Genomic DNA, 24,098 nt, shown 5'->3' with positions numbered 1-24,098 from the left:
TACTACATTTTGCTATTATTATCTATGGTCTTGAAAGTGGATCCCCTTGCTGTGCAAAAATGTTATACCATTAACCATCCCCCTGGAAACAGTTACTCAAGGGATTACTACCTAACTGCCTGTCCTGTATGCACTAGGTCAAAATTCCTCCTATCTAATCATCATATGGTCAGGACCACATCTCCCATGCTAAGGCCAGAGTTGACAGGATATACCCTGCCAAGTGCCTTTTCTGAAATCAGATACAATATGTTTATGTCTATAGTAGTCCCATTGACTAACTGGCCTAGTTACCCCCTTTAAAAGAATTAGGCTGATTTGATGCAATTTTGGGGGGGGGGAGGGTAAACTCCATAGTTACATATCACTTTCTTCTAGAAAGTATGTGAGGTGACTCCTCTGTTATTACTTTGATTGCAAACTGTCTGAGACTCAGACAATTGCTTCCTAATTGTCAGTCTCCCACACTATGTTCAGGAAAACACAATCCCAAAGGCTTGCTTAAGAATTGCTTCTATTTACCTTCATTTTAATCGAAAGCAAGCAATTAAGACATTTTCTCTCCGGAAGACTCCTAATAAGAAAATTTCCATTATCTTTAACCACATAGTGTGAGCTGACTTTTCTTTTCTTAATGAATCCTGAGATGTGGACGTGGACATGCATTAATCCAACTATGGCTGAGCAGAGCCAAGCCCCGTGAAGACAAAAATCAAAGGTCCTCTTCTCTTGGGACCCAGATTAATACATGCAGGATGTAGATTTTACAGTCCAGGATCCAAGAGGACAAGAAAACCCACATCCCTCTCTAGCCTGAGGGACTAGATAGTATTTATATTTTTAATGTAACCATGTTCTATTGACAGCTAAAAATGTGACAAATTTGATGACAGCTTGAATAATGGATTTTACAAATGATAATAGGTACTATTTATTGTGCCAAACACTCTAGCGTGTAAACACTTAAGTGAATTACCTCATTTAAAATCATGAGGATAATTATCCCTTTTTCATAGATGAGGTAATTAATGTTCAGAGAGATATGGACTTTCCTAGATGATCAGGGTGGTAAGTGGTCAAGCTGGGATTTGAACCCAGGACTCTTGGTGGTAAAGTCTTCATTCTTTCTCCATGCCTCTCCTTGGATTTGTATTCATCTGAACTACCGAACAATAAAATAAAAAACGTCTTTCTGCAGCGAGAACCATATGAAGTAGTTCTCATATCCTATTAGTAAAATCTTTCTAGAACATACCTCGGTACATGTATGAGTATTGATTCATAAATTATATTCTTGTGGGGCTACAATAGCATAATATGTACATTGTAAAAAATACAAAAGTGTAAAAATTGCAAAATGCTATAAAAATTTAAATATGTTCTAATATTTTGTCCTCTCAATCCAAAGGGTCATTTGTAAACCCCTGTAATCTATGCACCATTCACTGACATGGAGGCTGCTCTTTGCTAAATTTAATTAATTATACGTTGTCTTGGTAAAATTCTTATGCATACCTTGCACTCGTATTTTTACATGTGGGTTTACCTTCCAAATATAATTCATATCAAACAACTCTGGCTACTTTTCAACTGTAGGTGACATGAAAGGAACACAAGTCTTGGAGAGGGTCAAAAGGTAAGAGCCAAGCCTACCTCCAATCCGATCCCAAGCCTGTGACATGACCTGTCCCCTCATAACAGCCTCCAGGGCCACACTGCACCATCTGTGAAGGAGTAGGAGCAGCATTACTAACCAACAGGGGTTCTGAAGGTTAACAAAAGGTTATAAATCATAGAGTTCTTGCTAGCAACCAAGGTGCTATGGTAATATTTCCTAATTCAGATTCGTCATCTGTTTTGTGGACTAACAGTGGATTTTTACTAAATGACTGAAATGTGGAGAGTTCAGGCAAAACCTAAGGAATTTTGGAAGTGAAAATTTCTTTTTTCACGATGATCATTTACAGTGTTGCTAGGATGCTTTATGTATAGTTAGAACATAATGCAGGCTGTGCTTTCCCACCTTAAATCCCCAGCATAAGCAGGGAGAGTTTTCCAGTAGAATAAGTACACTATTGTGGCATAATTCATTACTGAATAAGGTACAATTGTGACTACACTTATGAGGGGAACCCTGGAGGAATGGCTGTCCAGTTAAACATTCTTTTGTCACTTTAATGCAATGGTTATCAAACTGTGTTCAGTGGAATTCAAGAATGGTGACAGCGTTGGAGGTTCGGGGTAGAGAGGAAGAAAAGCAGGAGACCAGCAGGGAGCATGCTGGGCCCCCTTCCCTAGTCAGAGCGATTCTCATCTGATCTGTTTTATGTATCACTGATGCTTAGAGGATTACATTTAAACAGATGACCTGTAAAAAAATTAACCAGAGTCCTAGCATATGTTGGAAATTTTTAATTTTATCTTTATAAGTAAAATATAAAAGTTTCTTGATAACTATTTTTAAAACCTGAACATGAGGCAAAAATCAGATCTGATAAAACTCCAATGGCAAAAAATATTGTAAAAAAGTTCAGCAATTTAATAATCTTACAGTGTCTACATATGCTCCAAGTTGAGATATAGGGTACCTGAATCACCCAGAGTTAGAATTTCCAAATGAATCCCTGCTGAGGATGACTTCAGTGACAAACAAAGTCATTCAGCCTGGCACATTTCTGAGTCTTTATGCAGATGTATCTGGGGGGTTGATAAGGAATGTGCTGGGGTTTTGAACTCTGAATCACTGATGATAAATCTTGGTGGGTGCTTCAAGAGCAAAAGCAAGATAGATGAATCTTCTAGTGCATGGGTGGGGGGATTATAAAAATTAAAATACTGAAAGAGCCAGTGTCCTTGCTCTGAAAGATTTTTCTGCAAAACACATTGGTAGAGAACTGTCATGTTCAGTGGAGTGTAACATTTGAGGCTTTTAGTGCAGACAGTCTGCTCAACGTGGGCCTTGTTGACCATTTGCTATAGGCAAGACAGGGAACATGAAGTCCTGGGTGGTTGTAACAAACCCGATTACAAGCACAGACTGCCACGAAATTTGACATGAGTGACTCAGTCTCTCAAATATTTCTATTGCTTATACTCCAGAGGAAAAATCCTTACTTACTTGGTCAGCTTAGCCCCAAGTGATCCGATGGCAAAATAATCCCCAGTAGGAAATATACCCTCTGGCCAGGCAAGTCTACTCCCAGTTCATTATCACTCCCAAGCCTTTGCCCTTGTTACAGTTCCCTGCTGAAATGTCTCCCTGTTCTATCTAGATCATCTTCATTCTTCAAGAACTAAATCAAATGCTCCTGCTTTTTATTAGTTCTGCTTATAGTAATTTCTCTGTTCTCCAAGTTCATTCATTCAATTCGACAAATATTTATTGAGATCTACTATGTGTCAGGCACTGTTGTGGGTGCTGTGGATACAATGGTGAGCAAGACACAGAAGTCCCCACTCTTCTTGAGCTTAGAATCCTATTAAGGAAGATCAGAATGACAAAAAAGTTTATATATACACAAACATATATATGTATGTATACATATATATGCATATACACATATACACATACACGCACACATATATGTGTATGTATTTATACTTATATATTATGATTCCAAGAAATAGTGCTATCTGGAAATATAAAGCAGGAAAAGGGAGTCTCTTATATCCACTCCCTGTGCCACTCACTTTTGATACATATTGTGTTCTGATTTAACTGTTAATTTGTGACCATTTCATAAGAGTCTTAAGGGAGAGATGTGCTATCTTTGTATCCTCCACAATGCCTAGCTCAGATCTTGCAATAGATGTTCCATAAATTGTTGAATTTCTCCAAGGAAATGAAATTCACTTGTTGGCATCGTGGAGAGGGATTCTGACTTGATGCTGACTAATAGGCTGGCTTAGGCCCCACATAAAGGAAGGAGCTTTGGGAATGGTACACAGCTGTCATAATGACAGATGTTAATTTGAGTCTCAGATATTTTGTTTTGAAATATGGCTAGATTCCAACCTGCAATACTTGCTGTGTAACTACTTTCTCCATTTTCCGGAACAGTCTTGAATCCATATATTTTTATTCTTTTCAAAATAAAGTCTGTAAATAACTTTATAATTTATATACCTTTTAGAATTTTAATATAAGTAAATCTACAAATCATGGGAAAAAATATCATTGAGCGAAAGAGCATCTGTAGGTGCTTCTTTTCCACAATACCTTCAGTTGTCTTACTTAACCAAAGTCGAAAAGGCATGTTCTTCATGTCATTCTTTGCTTTATGAATAAGTTATGCTTCATAGTAAGTCAGGCTGGTAAATATTTTTTGAGTGTCCATAGCCACAGGACTTTCCTGAGTAAAGGATATAGAAATGCAGAAAAAAAAAGATGAAATTCTGCACTTGCCCTAGGATACTAGCAAGATACTTGATGTACTAAATTTCTTATCAGCCCCTTTCATTTCTTTCCAGTTCATTATGATTCAGAGAGTAGAGCACTCTTCCAGAATGACCTTCATCATGTGGTTGTGGTAAACAGAATATGTTTCTGGAGTAAAACAAATGCAGATTCAAATCCTAGTCACCAGGTGACTTGGGCCAAGGTGTTCCATCTCTCTCAGTCTCAGTTTCCTCATTGTAAAATGAGCATAATGATAACTACCTCCTAGAGTCGTGGTGAAGATTAAATGAGATAAGATGCATATTAAATGCCTTATGCATGCAAAGTGGTCAATATCCTGCCACTATTTTTATCATTATTTCTTACTTGTAATTACTTTCTGCTAAGCATTGATATAGTAATATGAACAAAACACCTTCTACGACTTCAAAGAGAGAAACATAAGCAGATAATGCCAGCTTATGAATGAACACCAAATAATGAGTACAATGATGGAAGAATACTCAGGGTAGTGTAGGAGCTTGGAGGAAAAGTATCTAACTCAGAGTGGGAGAAGGCTTCCTAATGAATATCATGTAGGTGGTCTTAAAGGATAAATGGAAGTTCAGAGATGGGAACAATGGAAGAGTAGTCCCAGTACAGGCAGCAGCATCAGTAAAAGCATGGCACCAGTGTATGCAGAGAGCTACAAGCTATTCAGCGTTGCTGCTCACAAAGTCCAAGGCAGTAGTGAATATGGAGAGATGAGGCTGGAGAAATAAGCAGGAAGCGCCTCATGGAGGTGGCTTGTGAATGTATGTCATGGTAAAGATCTTGACCTTTGCCCTGTAGAAAACTGATAGAAATTAAACTAGAGCATTTTAATAAATAATTGGTAGTCATATTTGAATAAAATATATCACACTGGTGGTTATGTAGAAAAGAGATTGGTTGAAGATGTTAGGAAGTAGAAAGATTTCATCAGATTCTGAACTAGGGCATGGTGGTAAGGGAGCTTCAAGAACCCAGAGGTAATTAGGTAGGGCTGAATGTAGGGAGGAAGGAGTTAAGGAGAACTCATCCATTTCCACCTAGGTGATCGAAATGGTATGAGTTTAGGTCAGGGAAATCTGAGGCTCTAATGGGGGTTGATTTGTCTATCCTTCCAGGGTTCTGAAAAACCCTATGACTATGGCAGGGGGTGGTATGGAGAGTAATAGTGAATGCTAGAGACTTGTGTGAATTAGTCAGATTGACATTCTGGCTCCAGAAACAACAGTCACTAATACAACTTGGTACAGCTTGGTGTTGTCAATCTCCCCAAAGTACGAGTTTCACACAAGGGTAGACGCATGCTTATGAGATGAGGCAGGGGGATGCCTGGGGAACACTAACGCATACCGCAACCCTCCACCTCTGGTGTGCACACTGTGGGAGAACAGGAGCCCCTCTGAACAAGACTGGAGAGGTAATCTTGTACTGGGGGAAGGACCAGGGTCCAGCTGAGATCTAAGGGAACACAGCATTATATAAAAGGAGCTTAAGGGTTACGGGGTTTGTCAGTAGTGGCACAAGATTTTCCCTCACCCCTAGTCCTACCAATTCCCATACTACCTTCAGCAGTGTCAATATTAAGTGCTCTCTAAATTATTATCCCTTCGCCTCTTAAAAGAGCAGGTTATTAACTATTCTGAGCTCCGCAGTCACCTGCTTCCCTTCGCTGATGCAGTGATCAATGCCCACAAAACATCTTTTCCTGAGAAGTTTCAAGCACCTCAGAACTCATCATAGTGGATGAGCAACTTAATCTGTTTGCTCCTTGGAGCCCTGATGTGGTCAAGATAGCAAATGTCATGGGTCTGTGGTCATGACTGATTCTCCTGAAAGGGCCAGGTGCAACAGTGCCGGAACCCTAAGGGACAAATGGTCTTGCTATTTGAAATTATTTAACAGTCACATGAAGAGGACGTTACTCAGAGTATCTGACTTCCCTTCATCAAACAAGACCGAAAAATCCATTTTTACTGAGGATGTATGTAAATGTTCTGATTCGGCTAATAAAATATTTAAAGGGAGAGACATCTGTGGATGCCATCGAGAGTTTACTGATGAATGTATGTAAATTCAAAGCCAATAATATATAACTGTAAAAAAACAGTTCTCTTTATCCTCTTAAGGCTGAAAATGCTGCTCCTTTTTGGTCTTTAACAAGGTGACGACCAACTAATGTGTCTACTGAAATGTGTTATTCGAATAGAGAGCTTATGAACATGCCTGTGATACAAGAACTAAAACCGGATTCAGGTTATTTATTAAACCCTATTTCAACCACACTGAAGAAGTGGATGTGCTCACAGTGACGCTTTAAGAAAACTCTTCCCAGATAGCATATAAGAAAAAAAGAAAAAAAAAAAAAGAGAGAGAGACAAATTCAAAGTTTGGCTGTAGGCTTTCATTCTCACAAACTAACTCAGCATGATGTTCATTCCTCCTTGCTACCTTCTGACTCCCTGCTCGGCTGTTTTTAGGAAAATAAAGAATTAACTCTAGGTACAAACTAAGAGACACGTTGGCATATATTCAGGCATCTGTGAAGCTCCCAGTTGGTGAAATTATTTTGACAAAGAGTAGCTTCACCAACCTTGTAAAAGTGTCAGTGAAAAGCACACTAGCATGGACAGCAGGCTATTTATGGTTTGGGCATGCAAAATCTCAGGAACAGAGATTGCTTGCTTTTTCGGAAGGCTGGTTTGGCTCAGAATACAGTTTCCATGGGTATATTTCCTGGCTGTTGTTTAGCATCAATTTTAGGGCAAAAGTGTATGAGACTGAAGGTACAAAATAGAGAATAACAGTTTCAAGGATACGGTCTCTTCTTGGTAGAAAATAAAAAGGATACTGACAGCTTATTTAAACAGAATGACTCAAATTGGGTTCTGTGAACAAGGATTTAACAGAACCTGTGCTAAGCACATTTGCAAACAGAGGACAAAACTACTTGCATTTTTGCTTTTCAAATGCTCCCTGAACCCTTGGTGCTTGAATCAAGTTTGTGAATGTTCATACCCAGTTGAGGATATGGTGACATTTACATTTCAATCACATTTGCAAGATTTTGATTTCTTTTTCCACTACTGTGTGCATTGTAAAGTTTTATATCCTCCCAAAATAATCATGGTTTTTACAATCCGTAGTTATGTCTAAAGGCCACAGCTTCAGCATGAACTTCAGCAACCTACAAACACATTCAGAACTAAGGTCCATGGCCTTTCGATCTGGGCATAGAGAAGTGACAAGTAACCAGTGTTCCCACCTTAGCCAGCTAAACATGGCAGGGTTGGAGATGTTGTATTACAGAATGAAGCATCGGTTACTTTGCTCTATCTCTCTAGTGTTAAATTTATTTATTGATGGTATAGTGCCACCATTTAAAACATAAAGGACAGATTGGCCTTTATCTTATTTAATTTTACTTGATCTCAACATTTATTAGTTATCTTCTGCATGCCAAGCAAAGCATGAGGTACAAAGCGCATGCTAATGAGTTAGACCAAAATAGTACACCAAAATGATGATCCATGGGACTCTAGTGGTACATGATAAAAAATGTTTATGGTATTACAAATAAAAGGCCAAGTCATATTTTAGTTCTAAATAAATTTTATGTATGCGTAAGAAAAATGCTAACTCCAGTTTTACAGTCATTTTTATGATTATGCATGATAGACTTTAAGAAATGGGGTTCTGTGCCCAAGAACACCAGGGAATCCTGCAAGAGATCCCCTCTGCTAGACGCAGGATCTCCGCATCGATGCAGAGGTAGCATCAAAAACGCTGACTTTCCTGTTCTAAACTGGCTACTCGCTGGTCTCTGTTTGCCAGGGATCAGATTTTCTTGCTCATGTGTCTCCTACCCTTAGTATAAAAGACTAAATATCCATTTACATATACTTACACTATTTTCTAAAATGTTTCAGTATTAGTTTAAATAGTTGCCAAGATATGATTTCCAGCATATTGTAAATATCAAGTGTTTTATTATGTTGTTAAATAAATGTGGTGGAATCTAGTGTTTGAAACCCACCATCATCTATTTAAAAGGTATATGAACATACTCTTTATTGGACATTTAATACAATACTTTCTCTCCTTGTGAAGTTTTTCCATTTTACTTCCCTCACATAATTTTATCCTAATGTAATATGCTATGCTTGAAAATATTTTATTGATCACCTCATTTCTCTGCTACAAATATCTTTCTAAACTGAAATTCATAAAAAATTTATTTCTTTTGTAAACATTAAATTATTTTTCTGTACTGTGTTATTCTTAAACTTATTAGTTGTACATGGTTGATTAAAGCAATATAACTGTGTTTCTAATTTCGAAAAGTAATTATTGGACAAAACAAGTAAAATGTTATCAAGAATATACCTCTTACTGAAATAGATTGTTTTCTCAACTCACGTAAGCTTGGATGAATATTATTTAACACTGAAATTAAACTGGATTGAACTGGTGTTCAATCAAATTTATCTTTTACTGCATTTGAGTGCTAAGGTATCATTCAGTAGAAATGGACAGAGTCATGTTATAACAGTTTTTACTTGATTTTTGATCACCTGTATTAGATGCCAAAAATCACATGGTGATCTACCATCAAAACTATTTTCTCATGATATTTCATCTGTTAATTCAAAGAGCTCTTCTTCAATTCTGTTGATGACAAGAGATTGGAAACACTCTGACTTGTAAAAGGATATGTTATCAAAGCATTAGAGTGGTTCACTTTTTAGTTTATTGGGGATTTAGCAAGTGACCATCAATTATTAACTAAACTCATTCTAGTCTTTCACTTAGAGGCACCTTGTTTGTGGATTTAAATTTAGGTGAAAATGGAATTTTTACATTTTAGGCTTTTTATCCCTTGCCTGTGAACAGAGACTTATCTCTTATTGCCAAACTTTCATTTAGAAAAACATATCAAAGCAATTTTAAAAGGGCATGGCAAATAGATGGAGAGACGAACACCTGATATTCATTTATAAAGATAGATTACTGTTTTAATTTCACAGTTGAAGACTAAGTTGATGACTATGAATCTCACAGAATTGAAAAAGCATACCGATATCTGAGGAGGAGACATTGATCCTGTTTAAGTGAAGATGGTTTTCTAAAGTCTGGTGCATTACATGCTAGACCGCTTTTGAGGAACATTTTATTCTACACTTAGAAATTAACATCAAGAATTAGTAAGGGCTTGGTTTAAAAGTGGATAAGAGTGCAATAATAATTATTGTTAATTACATTCTTTACAATAGAATCCACACAAATTCAGATTAAATTAATCCATGTTGTATAAGGAGGTAATAGAAATCAAATAAATTTGTAGAATAGAGGTTGAAGGATGACAATGAGTAGGAGCCTTTCTCCCAAGTCAAAAAAGAAAAGAAAATATACATATTTACAACATCCAATTATGTTTCAGTAAAAAGTCACTAAACAATTTCTCCTACAGTTCTAAACAAATGTTTAAAAGACACGAGTCTAATTTTCACGAAGATGCAATGTTGACCTGTTGAAAGTAAATGTGGGCATTTGTACTTCTCCTTCTTTGAAATCATTCAAAATACTCAACCACCTAAAAGCACTTAGATGCTTTTTTCATTATTGAAAATGGTGAACATGCCAAGATGATGCACTTTATAATCAATTAGTATTCCACAGAGTTCTTTTTACAAATCTTAGCTATCTTAAGATAAGTTTGTCCAGGTTCAGTCAAAAACAAAACAAAACAAAACAAAACAAAACAAAACAAAACAAAACAAAACAAAACAAAAACCCCAAAACTACAGGAGGCATTTTAACATGAAATTTCCTACAGGAAATTGGTTTCCCAGATGGTGGAAGGCTGAATGATCTAAAGGGGTCACCAGAGTAACCCTGATACAGAACAGCAGGAGCCACCTGCAAGCCAGGGAAGAGGCTGGAATTATGAGAGTCCAGAAGGTCAGAGAAAGAGTCCCACAAAGCTGTGGCTCAGACCTCTGAGGAAGGGCCTGACCCAGCTGCCGCTTCTGTTCTGAGAACATGCCCAAAGGCTGGTTCTGAGAGTACCAAAAGAGACTGGAGGCCTGTACCAACCGTTGCTGTCAGAAGAAGGCCAATGCTGGAGTGACACTGAGAGCAACAGCAACAAAATAGGGAAGGGAAAGTCACTACCTCCATCCTTGCAGTCTCCCTTTGCTGTCCCTATTGATAGACCCTTACAGGAAGCGACTGAGCAAAGAAGAGTTTACAGAGTCCGAGCCTGGCCCCTCCGAGTAGTGCACAGCAGGAGGGATTTGCAGCTGAGAGGTCATGCCTCAAAAATGGCTCAGCAAAAGGCTGACAGAGCCCTGAGCTTGTCACCTGTATGATAGTGGCTGCCTCTCCAACTAGAAGGTAGGCCCTGGTGTTTGCTTTTCCCCCACCCTTATTTCTCAATGCCTAGAACAGAGTCCAACGCATAGTAGGCCTCCAATAAATATTTGTTGAATCAATAAATGAATAGAATTCAAACATAGTTCTCTCTGATTGCAAAGCCCATGAATAGTAGTAACTCTTTACTATCGCTATAACATCCACTGCCTTTGAGGATAGGAATAACCCAAAGAATCTCTTTCCCTTTTACGAGTTTGCCCTCAGAGGGCATTGATGGCCTATTTTATTAATGTCCCCAATGCTATTAGAATGAACTGGAAAGAACTGATAAAACACAGGCAGGGCTAATGACTTCCAGCCTCTCTCTTTTTATAACACAGAACAAGTTGACACAAAATCTTCACACACAGAGACCAGTCAAGGTTTTATTTTGTGTTAAATTAGAACTGCAAAGAAAAAGAAGTGATAACTGAGACAAAAATCTCAGGAATGTTTCAGACATGCTTTTGTTCCCCTAAAGAGACCGATCTACATATACCACTCTCTATTAAAACCTAAAAAACTTTAATAACCTCTGAGCCGAATAACAAGTTGTTATGTGGCCTTTTTGAGCCCATGGAGTCACACTTTGCTCTGGAGAATACATCACTCTCACTCTCTACCCTCTCTGTCTGCCCTGTGCCATGCACCACAGCACAACAGGCAGTCTTTGCTCTTCAAAGCCTGGAGACATCAATGCCATTCTCATTTACATTTTGAAAAAGAGAAAGAAGAAAGGGAAACTTTTCAGATAAAAAATGAAACTAAATAATTCCACAAAACTCTATGATAATCCATTGGGGTACACCCATTCTACTTGCAGGTAGGTAGACATTTAGACTTTTTCCACCAGCCCTGATGGACTTAAATAACCTTTCTCAATGGTGTCAGGCACATGGCAGAATACCAAGCCCATGCTGGCAGTAGGAATAAGCAGGTCACAACAACCTCAGGCTACCTTTCACCCAGCATGGGTTTCAGGCTACATTACTTTTAGCAGCTGGGGGTTTGTGTTCTACAAAGCTGAGGGGAACTCAGCAGAAGTTCTTTGGAAACTTATACCTGATCTTAAAACCAGAACAGGTGTCCCTCACGTCACCTTGAAGTTCAAGGCCATGCAATGATGTTGCAGATTCCTATGACTCTTAGTAGCAAAAAGTTGAGCATTAATATGATTTTGGTTTTAAATCTTGTTTACCGATTCATTGTATTTTCTGGGAGAGAAAGTTATTTTTCACCCGATGCTCAGTTTGGTGGTGGTTAAAGTGTCACCTTCTCCTCTCACTCATAGGATTGTCTAAACCTTTTCTGATTCAGGAGAATGAGGTGCTGGGATGCTTTACATTCAGTCACACTCACCTACAATGTATTTTATGACCGTTACGATGTTAAAAGCAGGGTCTCACTTGGGGAAACGAAGTGTTGGCATCTGAGTTGTAAAAGCTTAGGTGGAAGTGGTTTTTGTATGCTTTCAAGTAATGTTAGACCAACATATGCCTTTGAATACGTGGGTGTCTCCTTCCTTAGGGCCCCTTTGGGGGAAGGCCACATCATTTGGAACTGTTTGCTGAATCAAGGTTGACTTGTTAGATCGGACTAGGTAATGGATAGCTGGAGCCACTGAGCCAGGGGATTTTATAATGAGTCTCCCATTCCCACAACATATACCCTTTCTCTTTTGTCTTTTCTTTCTTCTCATTGGTCTGTGACTGTTTTTATTTCCCTTTGTTTTTTTTTTTTTCTCCTCTTTCTGAATCTTTGCTGTTTCACGCTTAACCCAATTAATGTTATCAGGATTTAAAAGGTTGTGAAACCCCCAATTTAAACCAATCTTTAAATTGTGGTCTGGTTTTCTGTATACCTCTAGTGGTGGTAATTACAGGTGATAAAAGAATTCTACAGTTGTTTCAGTATCTAATGCATGAGACTGATACTAATTTCTCAGACAGAGTTGAAATCTTACCATCAAGATCATTTTCCTTTAGATTAGCTGTTTTCAAAAAGGCCACCTAAGGAACCCTGGGGATCACTGAAACAGTTTCAGGGATTCTGTGAGGTCAGCATTTAAAAAATAAAACTAAGATATTATTGCCCTTTCTATCCTCATTCTCTTACAAGAGTATAGTGGAGTTTTCCAAAGGTTATTGATGTATATTACAACAGACTGAATGCAGAAGCAGATGAGAATCCAACTGTCTACTCCACATGACGTTAAAGAAATTTACAAAAATATAAAACAATGTAATTATTCTCACTGATTTTTATTGTTGTTGTAGAGAACATAGTTTTCTACAAAAAAATAAATAGGTTATTTCTGTTAACGAGTAATAAGTTTATTAGGTTTAGGTTTATTATTGTTATTTTTAAATGAAAAAATATTTACTAATAGATCTAATCATATTAGCAAACAAACAAAAAAGCTCTTTGGGGCCCTCCATCATTTTTAAGAGTATAAATAGTTTGGGGACCAAAAAGTTTGTAAACCACAGTTAGATTATAGCCTGAGCAGACAAGTATCAGTCTTTATTTTAGAGTAAAATACTATAAAGCACAGACTTTGAGGGAGAGTTTTAATAGATCAAAATAAACTCTGATAGTTTGAACTCCAAGCAATATTAAGAATCTAACGACAGCTCACCATCCTCATCAGCTATACTAGATCATGTTTAAGCACTAGGTGACTTATCCAATGGATACTACTGTTCTCTCTGAAATCTCATGTACTACAATTTAAAAATTTTGCTAACTGTGTGGCCATCCCTTGATTATTGGCCTAGCCAGGGAGGCCATAATTCTTCCTGGTCCTTGCTCAAAAGTCTGACAATATAATAGGTATATCAAGATGCTTTCAGCAGCAAGCTTCAGCAGTCTAACTCAAATTGAAAACAATAGAGATATGTATCAGGTAACATAATAAGAAGTCTAGAAATAAGGCATGTTTTAGCATTGAGTTATCCAGGAACCACAATGATGTCATCAGGAACCCAGGTTCTTGTTCCATGTCTCCAATCTCCTATCTGCAGTTAGCTTTGTCCTAAGGCTGGTTCTCTTTGTGGACACAAGATGGCAGCTGATAGAAATCAGTATCACATGTCGTTCTGTTCGCATTCAGCAAGGGACAGTCATTTCTAGAAATTGTCTCAACTGTAATAATATTCTTTTCCAGAAGAATTTCTGGAAAATTTTTTGTCCAGTTTTATTTACGTGAATTGCCTTCAGACTACCTAACCCTGAACCAGTAACTGTAGAAACGAGGATGGGCTCATGCTGACTAGGGGTCAGCTCTAACTTTCATGTCTGGAGTACAGTTGGAAAAGTAGCACTGGTGTGACAATGACAGTGTCCACAACAGACTAAGAGGTCTTTTGTCTTACAACAGTTCACAGCCATATAGTAACTTCTTTTATAGTCTTGGCTAACTAACTATAATTCTCTCTAGCTTTGCAAAGCAAAACAACTTTTGATTGGTGAGCACTCACAGTACAAATCTGGAAAACATCGTGCCCCCCACCCCCAGTGTATTTGTTTTATTTGCAGCTGTTTGTCTGGATTCACCATTTGTCTCCATTAAAATCTCCTCGTGAAGATATTCCCTAGTCTTATCTCAGAAAAGGGAGGCCATGTTTTCATTAGACTCTAAGGCTGTGTGAAAGAAGGTGTTAATCAATGCACTGAAGCTGGCCAGAGCCTAAAGTGTTTTTGACAGGTGGGAGTGTTGATTCCTCACCCTTCTGGCTGAGGAAACTTCATAGACTGTGGAGCATCTGGAGGAGCCGTGGAGTAACTACAGGGGGTTAACACACTTTATCACTTTGATGCTGAAACTGCGGTCATTTTCTTCTATCACAGGTATGATTTAAAAAACAGCAACTCAGAATTCATGTTATCCCATTTGTATAGATGTGCACTTCAATAGATAATTTGCCACATAGATCTATTTAGTTTGGCCAAATACTGTAAAGCTCCTGAAGATACCGAGGAAGAGCTGGACCCCAAGGCATCTCCTGGGATGCTTTAGATGGCCTAGAAGGTTACCAAGAGGAACCCTCTGATGAGGTTGAGACCTCTTTTAAGAGGCTGCCATTCCAAGCACACTCGCACATTGCTTGGGTGCATACGAATGTTTTCAACACAAATAGACAAATCCAACATGGTTCTCAATGGCTTTGATCATAAAAAAGACTTCTCCCATCTCCGCTGGAATGCTCCACTTAGGCCTTTGCTGCACTCCCCTTTTGGTGAAGAATGACCAATTCTTTCTGATCCATATCAACAATCCTCACTCTCATATGAACAGGAAATTTTATATAAGTTGTTTGTTCTTCTGTTGTCCCTTTCGTAATGTTAGGGACATAAATTTTTGTTTATATTTCAACAAAAATTCTCTTTTAGCTTACATATTATCAGCATCCTCTTTTACTCAGAAAAAGAGAAATATGTTTACTTATATTCTTGGCCATGGCTTTGGCATGAAAAAAAAAATAAAGCTCTCTTTTTTACAGACATTTTATTCTCATAGGTTTTCACAATACAGATTTTAGAGGATTACATTTTCGACATTTTTTTTTGATCCAAATATTTGTTCAAGACACTGTGAACATCTCATGTGCCTGAATAGCAAACTGTGTTATTAAATATCAAATAACTGGCAATGCGAACACCTTTGTGCAAGTGCACATTCGGCATTTGGACAGTACAGGATCCTGGGTGAGCCAGGATGCAGCCCCAGGGAAGACCCTGAAGGATGGCTTTGCACTACACAAAGCCACAAACTGAAAGGTCAAGAAATATGTTTGTCATCTAGGACCTCCTTTAAAGTTTAACAGGCCAAATTCCATCGAATGCATCTGCTTGCCTATTTCAAGTTCAAAGCTCATTAATAAAAACTGAAGAAGAAGAAAAAAAAGTACAAAGTCTTCTCAGGACCTAATCAGGGGCTGCCAAGAATTTTTTTAAGCCAACACTACTATCCAAGATAATAGCAGTCATTCAGGATCATTCTATTTGCTGGCCAATTAGTCAAAGATGAGATAACCAAAGCTTCTGCACCATCAGCTGAAGTTACTATTTGCAAAACTTCGCCAAAGGAGGATTAAAAGACATATGCATAAGGGCTAGGGATATTTTCCAAGACGAGACAGTAAATTCCAAAGATAGGAGCACCACTTAGCATCACTGCCCAGTATCAGTTTTATATCTATTGGTGACAGATGTCTGACTTGGCTTGAACTTGGACAAGCCAATGCTTTCCAAACTGACTTAGAAAAAAGACCAAAAAACTGGATATATCTTGTTACTGAATACAACCTACCTTCTAATGTTATCTATCAGTCTAAAATTTCCCTCAATAATAAAAACTTTAAGATTTGAAGTGTGCCTCGAGATTTCCTATTGGAGTCACATCTCACCCTTCTCCCTGCTTCCAATGAGAAGTCTAAGAGAAGTTCTGGGTGTTCAGTCGCATCTTCTGTAACCCAGAGTATTTTTCACCTTCAGTAGTGAAGACCCTGGGCAGTTTACACACTGGTTAGAGACACAGAGTATAGAGCCAACTATAAAGCCCGGTTCCTCCACTCAGTAGCTCTAAGAGTTAAAGAAATTACTTAACCACTCTATACCACAGTTTCTTCATCTGCGAAATAGAAATACTACTACTACCAACCTAAGAGGGCTGTTGTAAGGATTAAATCAATATATACATGTAAAATGCTTAGGATAATGCTAGTATTTAAAGTCAATACGCATCATCATCATCATCATCATCATCAAACATCTTCAAGAATTCCCACATATGAAATATGCATTTCAACAACATATCATAAAAAGTGAAATAAAATTAAATAATTTTATAGCAAACAATATATAATAAAAATGATAAAAAGATAAATAAAATTACCCTACTACTTGAAAAAATTTGAAAAACGAAGATATGCTTTAAGTGCTAGTAAATGGATAGAAAAGTAGTATACACATGGAGTATAAAAGGAAGCCCAATGAAAAAACAAATGAAACTGTATAAAAGTCTGATAGAGAGCTTATATGATAGCAGCAGTAAATTTACAAAGAATGTGTGAGTAGGAGGAGATTTTTTAATGCTCCAGATCTCTTCAATGAAGGGTAAACTAATACCTCTTTAAGAAAAATATTTCTAGTATTGAGGAGCAGAGTCATTAAAATAATTTTATTAACCTCATAAATTAATATAATAAGTACTCAATAAAGATTTATCATTGTTCATAATTATCATAGTGATAGCTCTATCACAAACAAAATAATAAAACTTCATTACTAACAACTAACATTTGATTAAGTCCTTACAAAGCACTTCTCTCATTTTATTTTGACAGTCTCACGGCAACTCTATGAGGAGAATTGTATGTTTTCCTTTTTCTCAGAATGGAAGATTAACTCAGGATGGTTGAATGACTTGCTGGAGGTTCCATCGCTTGTAAGTAGTAGAGATGACCTCAATTCAAGTTCACTCTGTTTACATTCTAGAGAAGAAGCTAGGCATGTTCCCAACAGCTAAAGTCAGATTGTTATAATTGTTTGGTGAATGTTTGGTGGTGGTGATGTGCGTGAAGGTAGGTGGAGCTGGAGCTTCCCTCTCTAAGGCAGTTACCAATACTATTTTTTCCTGTCTCTATGTTTCTTCAAAATTACCAGCGCAGCTGTCTCAATATCAGATCAAAACAATGCTCAGAGGAAATACGTCTACATGGGCTAAATTATTCTCTCTTATAGTTCTTTCTGGTAACTACTATATAACCTTGTCTTATGTGAATCTGTAGTTATTAAAAAGCAATAGCAACCAGCATGATTATATATTTTATGTACCAAACTTAATTAAAAATTACTTTAGACTATCACCTTCAAAGAGTAAAAATTTGTTACAAATCAGGGACATTCAATATAGGAGGAAATTCTTAAAAAGGGGTCCAGAAAATTTTGATCAAAGGAACATCATTAAAATAAGATCTGAGTTCTGCTTCTGCTTGATGTTTGAAGAACCAGAAGAGCATCATCACTCCAACCCTAATAGTGAGTTGAGGTGGCAGGGCAACCACGCTGCCTAAATTCCAGGTAAAGATAAGCCTCTCCAAGCAGAGTGGGACACACAGACTGGCGCACATGCAGCAGAGCATGAGAGAAAGAGTCACTGGCCACCATGCAGATGGGTAAGAAGAAATCAATTAAAATTTTATCAAGTTGCTAGAGGCCAAGTGTGGGCTAGTGTGACAGGAAAGAACTGCCAGGAGTCCCTGATCCAAGAGGAGTTTGTGCTTTCAGCAGGCTCATCCCTCTGAACCCCAAGAAAGAATGGGGGCAGATGGGACACTGGAGAGAATCACAGTAGAGCAGGGGCTCTGAAGGCAAAAGAATCTTATTTGGATCCTTTTCAGATTCCTTCTCTCACAAGGAGCAACAGCTTTTAGTCACTGAGGTTGGCAGCAAACTAGGGTTGCCCACCAAAGTACATGTAAAGTACCCATTGCTGATGGAGAAAGAAGGAGAAAAACTCTCCACCCCCTGGGAAGAAGCAGGATCCCTCAGTCATACTCATAATCCCTCAGCCACTCTGTTGAAGACTCCTTCCACTGGGAGAAAGGCAGGGACTCTTCTATCAAGGTATACTACAAATACAAGATAGCTTGGCTGCCCAGAAGAAAGGTGGCAGAAACATTCAAAAAATTCTACCCCAGAAGCCCAGGCACACGAGGCCTATCTGGGACTGAGCCTAGAGAGGGCAAGAGAGTAGTGGAAACAGGGAAGCCAGTTAGGATGTTAATGCAGTAATCCAAAGGTAAGACAATGATGGTAGCTTGAAACAAGAGTATAGTACTGCCGATGCTAAGAAATAATTGATAAATTTTGACTGATTCTGAAAGTACAGCTAATATTTCTTGATGACTTAGATGTGGAGTAGGAATAGATATCACAAATATGCTTTTCCTTGGACAATCCTTGTTTAAGCCTGTTGTCTGGGAGTAATTGACAACAGTGCTTCCTTTCATTCTGAAAGTATCCCGGTTGTACATTAAATTATACGGAATCCCTTAATTTGAAAGGCTGAGAAGAGTCAAGGATGCTTCCAAGTGTTTGGGCTGAGCAACTGAAAGGATGAAGTTCTCCTTAGATGGGGGAAGTCTTCAGGTGGCACAGGTTTGAGAAGGATAGTCAACAGCTCAGTTCAGGATGTGTTGAATTTAAGACATCCATGAGACATCCAATTGGAAATATCAAGTAGGCAATCCACTATTCAAGTCTGTAGTCTGAGCAGAAAACTAGGCTAGAGATATAAATTTAGGAGTCAGCATATAGATGGTACTTGAACTAATTAGCCCAAATGAGATCACCACAGGAGTCAATGTCTATATAGAGAAGAAAACAGGATCATGGGCTGAGCCCTGGACTACTTCAGTTTAGCAAAGAAGTCTGAGAAGGCTCAGCTACTAAGGTAGGAAAAATTGAGAGACTCTTGTGTTCTGGAAACCAAATGAAGCCAGTGAAAGTCCCTTTTTTTAATGTCACATACTTCTAATTTTACAGTAGGTCATATTGACCTTCCTCCAAATTAAGCTGTTAGTGAGCTTTACAAAATTTATAAATTTCGTAAAGAAGTGTTCACCTAATTATGCAAAGTCAGAGATGCACTAAGAGATAAGATATTTTTACAAGGTGAGGAGACATGGGGCTGAGTTCAAATTCTTTTTTTTTAAATTAAATTTATCAGGATGATATTGGTTAATAAAATTATACAGGTTTCAAGGGTACAATTCAATAATATGTCATCTTTATATTGCATTATATGTTCACCAGCCAAAGTCAGATATCCTTCTGTCACCATGTATTTGAGCCATTTAATCCTCATCTGCCACCCCGCTTTTCCCCTCTGGTTCCAAATTCTAATGTTAATTTGCTATGTAACTTTAAGTTGCTCATAATCTAGCTGTGTTTCAATTCCCCCATTTGAAAGATTTTTTATTCCTCCACTCATTCGGCAAGTATTTGTTGAGTACCTACTATGTGCCATGCCCAAGTGGGATCAATTCTATGTAGCTTAAATATTAGGAGATATTAATAATTTAAGTGCTTTGAGAAGTACACTGTGTAAATATGCTACATTACAATATGATTTTGCTACTATTCTTTTCCAAAGACTCTTAAAATCTAAGCTATGCTATCATCATTTTTCTTAGATGCCTTGGACGCAGTCTCATACAGAATCAGAAGAACAACCTGGGACCTTCTCTCAACATGCATTCATTTGTGGACACATGTTGAGTGTCCAGGGAGTGCCAAGCTCTGCACTATCTCTGCGAATACAACGATGGCAAATAAGACACAATCCTTCCAAGTAGCTCATAATCTAATAGAAAGACAGTTAAGTGAACAATTATATACACTACAATAGGTTTTCCTAAGACTTTTCTCAGTAATCTCTGGACTAAGCAATGGTTGGATCTAGTTAAGAAACCACAGATGATAAAGCTTTCTCATTCTTATTGACAAATTTAAAATATTTTAATTGCATACTCAAGAAGGAAATTGTCCACTTTGCAACAATTTAGAGTAGTTAAAAAATCAAAATCCTTTAAAAACCTCCTGGAAACAATTTGATTCCCTGACAACAACTATTATCTTAAATGTTTCTTGACTGAAGGGTGAATCACTGTGTCTGGGCAAAATAATGCAGAAGAAGTTGGAAATAAAGTGACAACAAAATTAAGGTATTAGAGCTCCAAAGATAGACATCCTGACAGTTATTTCCAGGAGCATTCACCCCTCTAAGGTAGAGTCAAAAATACTACCTTAGAATTTTCTTAGAGATTATTTGAAATTCTGCAGACTAACACTTTCTGCAGCCTGGCCCCTCTTGGTAACAAACCAAATATTTTGCTGATTAACAATAAGATTCCGTCAGAACTGACAACTCAAGGTTGGGAAAGAAAATGAATGGCAGTGTCCTGAGAGGGGAAAAATTACATCTTTTTACTGTCTGACTCATAAGCAATTACTTTGTTATTGAGAAAGAAAGATCTCATTAAAATTGAAAAAAGGCAAATGTTTGTCTTTCTAAGAGCAAAGGCAAGAAGGAATAAAGTAAGTTTTGGAGGAAAGAATTAACACTAAAAGTCCAAAATGTGAAGGGAAAACAACTTCAAAGTATTCAGCTGAATTAAAAACCACAGCATTTTTATATTAACCAAAGGGCCTATTTTCAAAATTTTCCTTTAAAGATAATAGCACTCACCATTTTAAAGAAAGAGATGGCTATTTCTCCAGAACACTAAACTGTCTCAGTTTCAACAATTACAGAGGGGTTAGTCATGTTTATGACTTTGGACTTTAAGACAAAAAACATGATTGGTTTATTCGAATAAAAATCTATTTAGAAAAATATCTCATTTGAGTCTACATTTCCCATCTCCACTCTAACAATTATAGTCTATTAAATTGGTGGTTGCTCGGTTTTCACCTAGTTCTCTGAGGGTGTTGATTTAATAAGCATTTAAGAAGATTGCATATTTCTTTTAAAAAAATCCAATACATGTCATATGCAAACAATGACACTCCAGATTGATTTATAAGGCCAACCTATACAATTTTCAAATATGTGAGTAGACATCAAAGAATAAGATTGCTTTTTGCTTAATAGGCATGATTGCAAATGGGGTCTCCATTAAGACCATTTTCATCCTTTTGAAAATTTTAAATGACACCCTAATAATAGCTAACTTCCAAACATAAAACATTAGTGCTGACACTAGCCAAATAAAAGGTATAGTTTATGCATCACAGAAATGCTAACATTTTGCAATTCCAATGCCCCTCTTTTATCTAAACAACAATCAAACCTATTAGAAAAGTAGGTAATTTTTATCTCCTATATTTAGCATTATTGGTATAATAAGTAATGCGACAGAATCAAAGAAAATGCTAGAGTTGACTTGCAGCACTTTTGCCTTGGCTCAGAACCCTGTGAAGTCTTCCAGGAATATCTATGCACACCAGTGGCCATGGCCAACATGACAGGGAAGAGAATGTAATTTCAGGGATGCCAGAGTGCCCATCTGCTGTCTCTCTCCAACTAGCCTCTCACGATACCAAAGATTCCTCTCCATGCTGCTCCTGCTCAAAAGTAAAATATAAAACCTGGCAGAAATGAATCAAGAGGTTATCGTCACTAGCTAGTATAGGACTGGGTGTTAGTTGCTGTCTCTTTGGAAAGAAAGGATACATACGCCACATACAATTGTTGTGAGGGTTAAAATAATTAGCACATGAAAAGTATTTAGAACAGCGCCTGCAGATTCAATATCTTCTATAAATTCTATTTATTCTATGTAATAAATTATATACATAAATATATATGCTATAATAAGAGTTATAAATATTGAACAGAAAGTTGTTCTACGGTCTACAGAATATAAATAAGAAAGAAACTCAGAGCACTATGAAGCTCTCTCCTCCCCAGTGAGCCAAGGGGAAGGGTTTAAATGTGTTACAGGTTATGGAGAGCTTATAAAAGAATAAATCATATTCTTACATTCTGAGTCAGTGATCATGACCACGATTGTACTTCTAGCCCTCCTATAGCTGTTAACATTTGCAGATGTCGCCCAAAGCTTTCGCACAAGCACCAATTTCCGTATAAATATTTTATCTAAAAAGTGTCAAATTCATTAGAATAGTACTTCCTTACATTATTAGAGAGGGATATTTCAAGGGGCAGTCCTAGTCATATCTATACTCACCAATACCCTCGCTCAGGGGGCTGCTGCCATATACACCATGTGGACTGAGGACACAATACACAGAATCTATGTAGAAGTAGAAAAGCAGAGCCATTCAAGACTTTACCAGACCACAATCTGAACAAAAGAGGACATTTCAACATTCTTCATTTTTCAACAATTAAAATATTTTGAATGCATTAGTGTGTGAAATTTTTCTTTAGTGAGCCAGGACTGAATCTCCTGGATGAACATTTCAAACATGTGAAAAAAATTCTTCAGTGAATAATCAGTTCCGGATAGCTCTATATACAGAACATTTTAAATGCAGGTCAAAAACAAAACACTCAGCATTACTTTCTATCAAAAAACTTTTCTGGGTGGCTATATGATATGAAGTCTGCTTCTGGTGAGGTTTTGTGCCCTCTATAAAATATGAATGCATGTAAGACAAAAGAAAAGATCAATACATACAAGATTTCATAGCTTCATTGAGAACATATTATTTCAATGTGGGTCCTTCCATAGAAGCAAGCTGAAGGTAATCTTTTGCCAACTTGGCAGAATAAACAGCAAGGACTTCAGCTAGGCTGCATATTTTTTTGAGATATAATTGACATATAACATTATATGTCAATGACATATAACATTATAATTGACATATAACATTAGATTCATTTCAAGTATACAACATAATGATCTGATATTTGTATATATTGTGAAATAATCACCACAGTAATTCTAGGGAACATCCAATCACCACACTTTTACAAAATTTTTTTCTTGTGATGAGGACTCTTAAGATCTACTCTTAACAACTTGCAAATATACAATACAGTATCATTACCTGTAGTCATTATTTTGTACCTTACATCCTCAAAACTATTTTATTTTATAACTGGGAGTTTGTACCTTTAGATCGCTTACACCCATTTCACCCACTACCAGGTCACTAATCTGTTCTCTGTAACTGTGAATTTTTCTTTTTTTCTAGATTCTACATGTAAGTGAGATCATACCTTATTTGTCTTTATCTGTCTGACTTATTTCACTTCGTATAATACCCTCAAGGTCCATCCATGTTGTTGCAAATGGAAGTATACCATCCTTTTCTGACAGGTTGCATCTTGATTACACTGCCATATTGAAAATTCAAGAAAAGCCTAAGATTTGACAGCATTCAAAATGATTCCACCTGGTCATGTTACCCAAAACATCAGAAGACCAGCTGATTCTACATCTCTTGACCTGAAGCCCTCTTTGGTTTGAAGGCTGCCATAGACTGCTCTTTACTTTTTCCCAAGCCCCTTTTTTATCTGCTAACACAGTTTTTGCAGCAAAAGACCTTGTGTAATATTAATTCATTAGAAGAAGGGGGAAAAAAGGCTTGACACTTATTTTAAAATCTCTGAAGTGAGGTTGGGCCTTACAATTAATCATTTAATTTAATCAGCAAAATTTTATTTCTTTCTTAGTACAAACAAAACGATGGGGAGACTTACAATAGATGACATTTTAGC

The 24,098-nt window shown here is 37.3% G+C and overlaps 1 protein-coding gene across 7 annotated transcripts in view; it reads right to left on the bottom strand.

Moving 5' to 3' along the window:
• Positions 1–24,098, bottom strand: part of MSH4 (mutS homolog 4) — a 191,634-nt gene that overhangs the window by 12,591 nt on the left and 154,945 nt on the right. For 4 of the 7 annotated variants that reach the window (XR_001594978.2, XR_004955332.1, XR_004955335.1 and 1 more), the window contains 2 exons: positions 4,220–4,352; positions 1,654–1,724 (listed from right to left, as the gene is read on the bottom strand). The exons of 1 other annotated variant lie outside the window; for it this stretch is intronic. The gene's annotated coding sequence lies outside the window, so the exon portion shown is untranslated. Of the gene's footprint in view, positions 1–1,653; positions 4,353–24,098 lie in introns of all 7 variants that reach the window. 2 more of the 7 variants (XR_001594980.2, XR_004955333.1) reach the window with 2 other exon arrangements.

Source organism: Rousettus aegyptiacus, unplaced genomic scaffold, assembly GCF_014176215.1.
Source record: "Rousettus aegyptiacus isolate mRouAeg1 unplaced genomic scaffold, mRouAeg1.p scaffold_m13_p_1, whole genome shotgun sequence".
In the NCBI taxonomy this organism is placed as follows: domain Eukaryota; kingdom Metazoa; phylum Chordata; class Mammalia; order Chiroptera; family Pteropodidae; genus Rousettus; species Rousettus aegyptiacus.
Note: the sequence above shows the minus strand (reverse complement) of the source record. Positions and strands in the feature narration are given on the sequence as shown.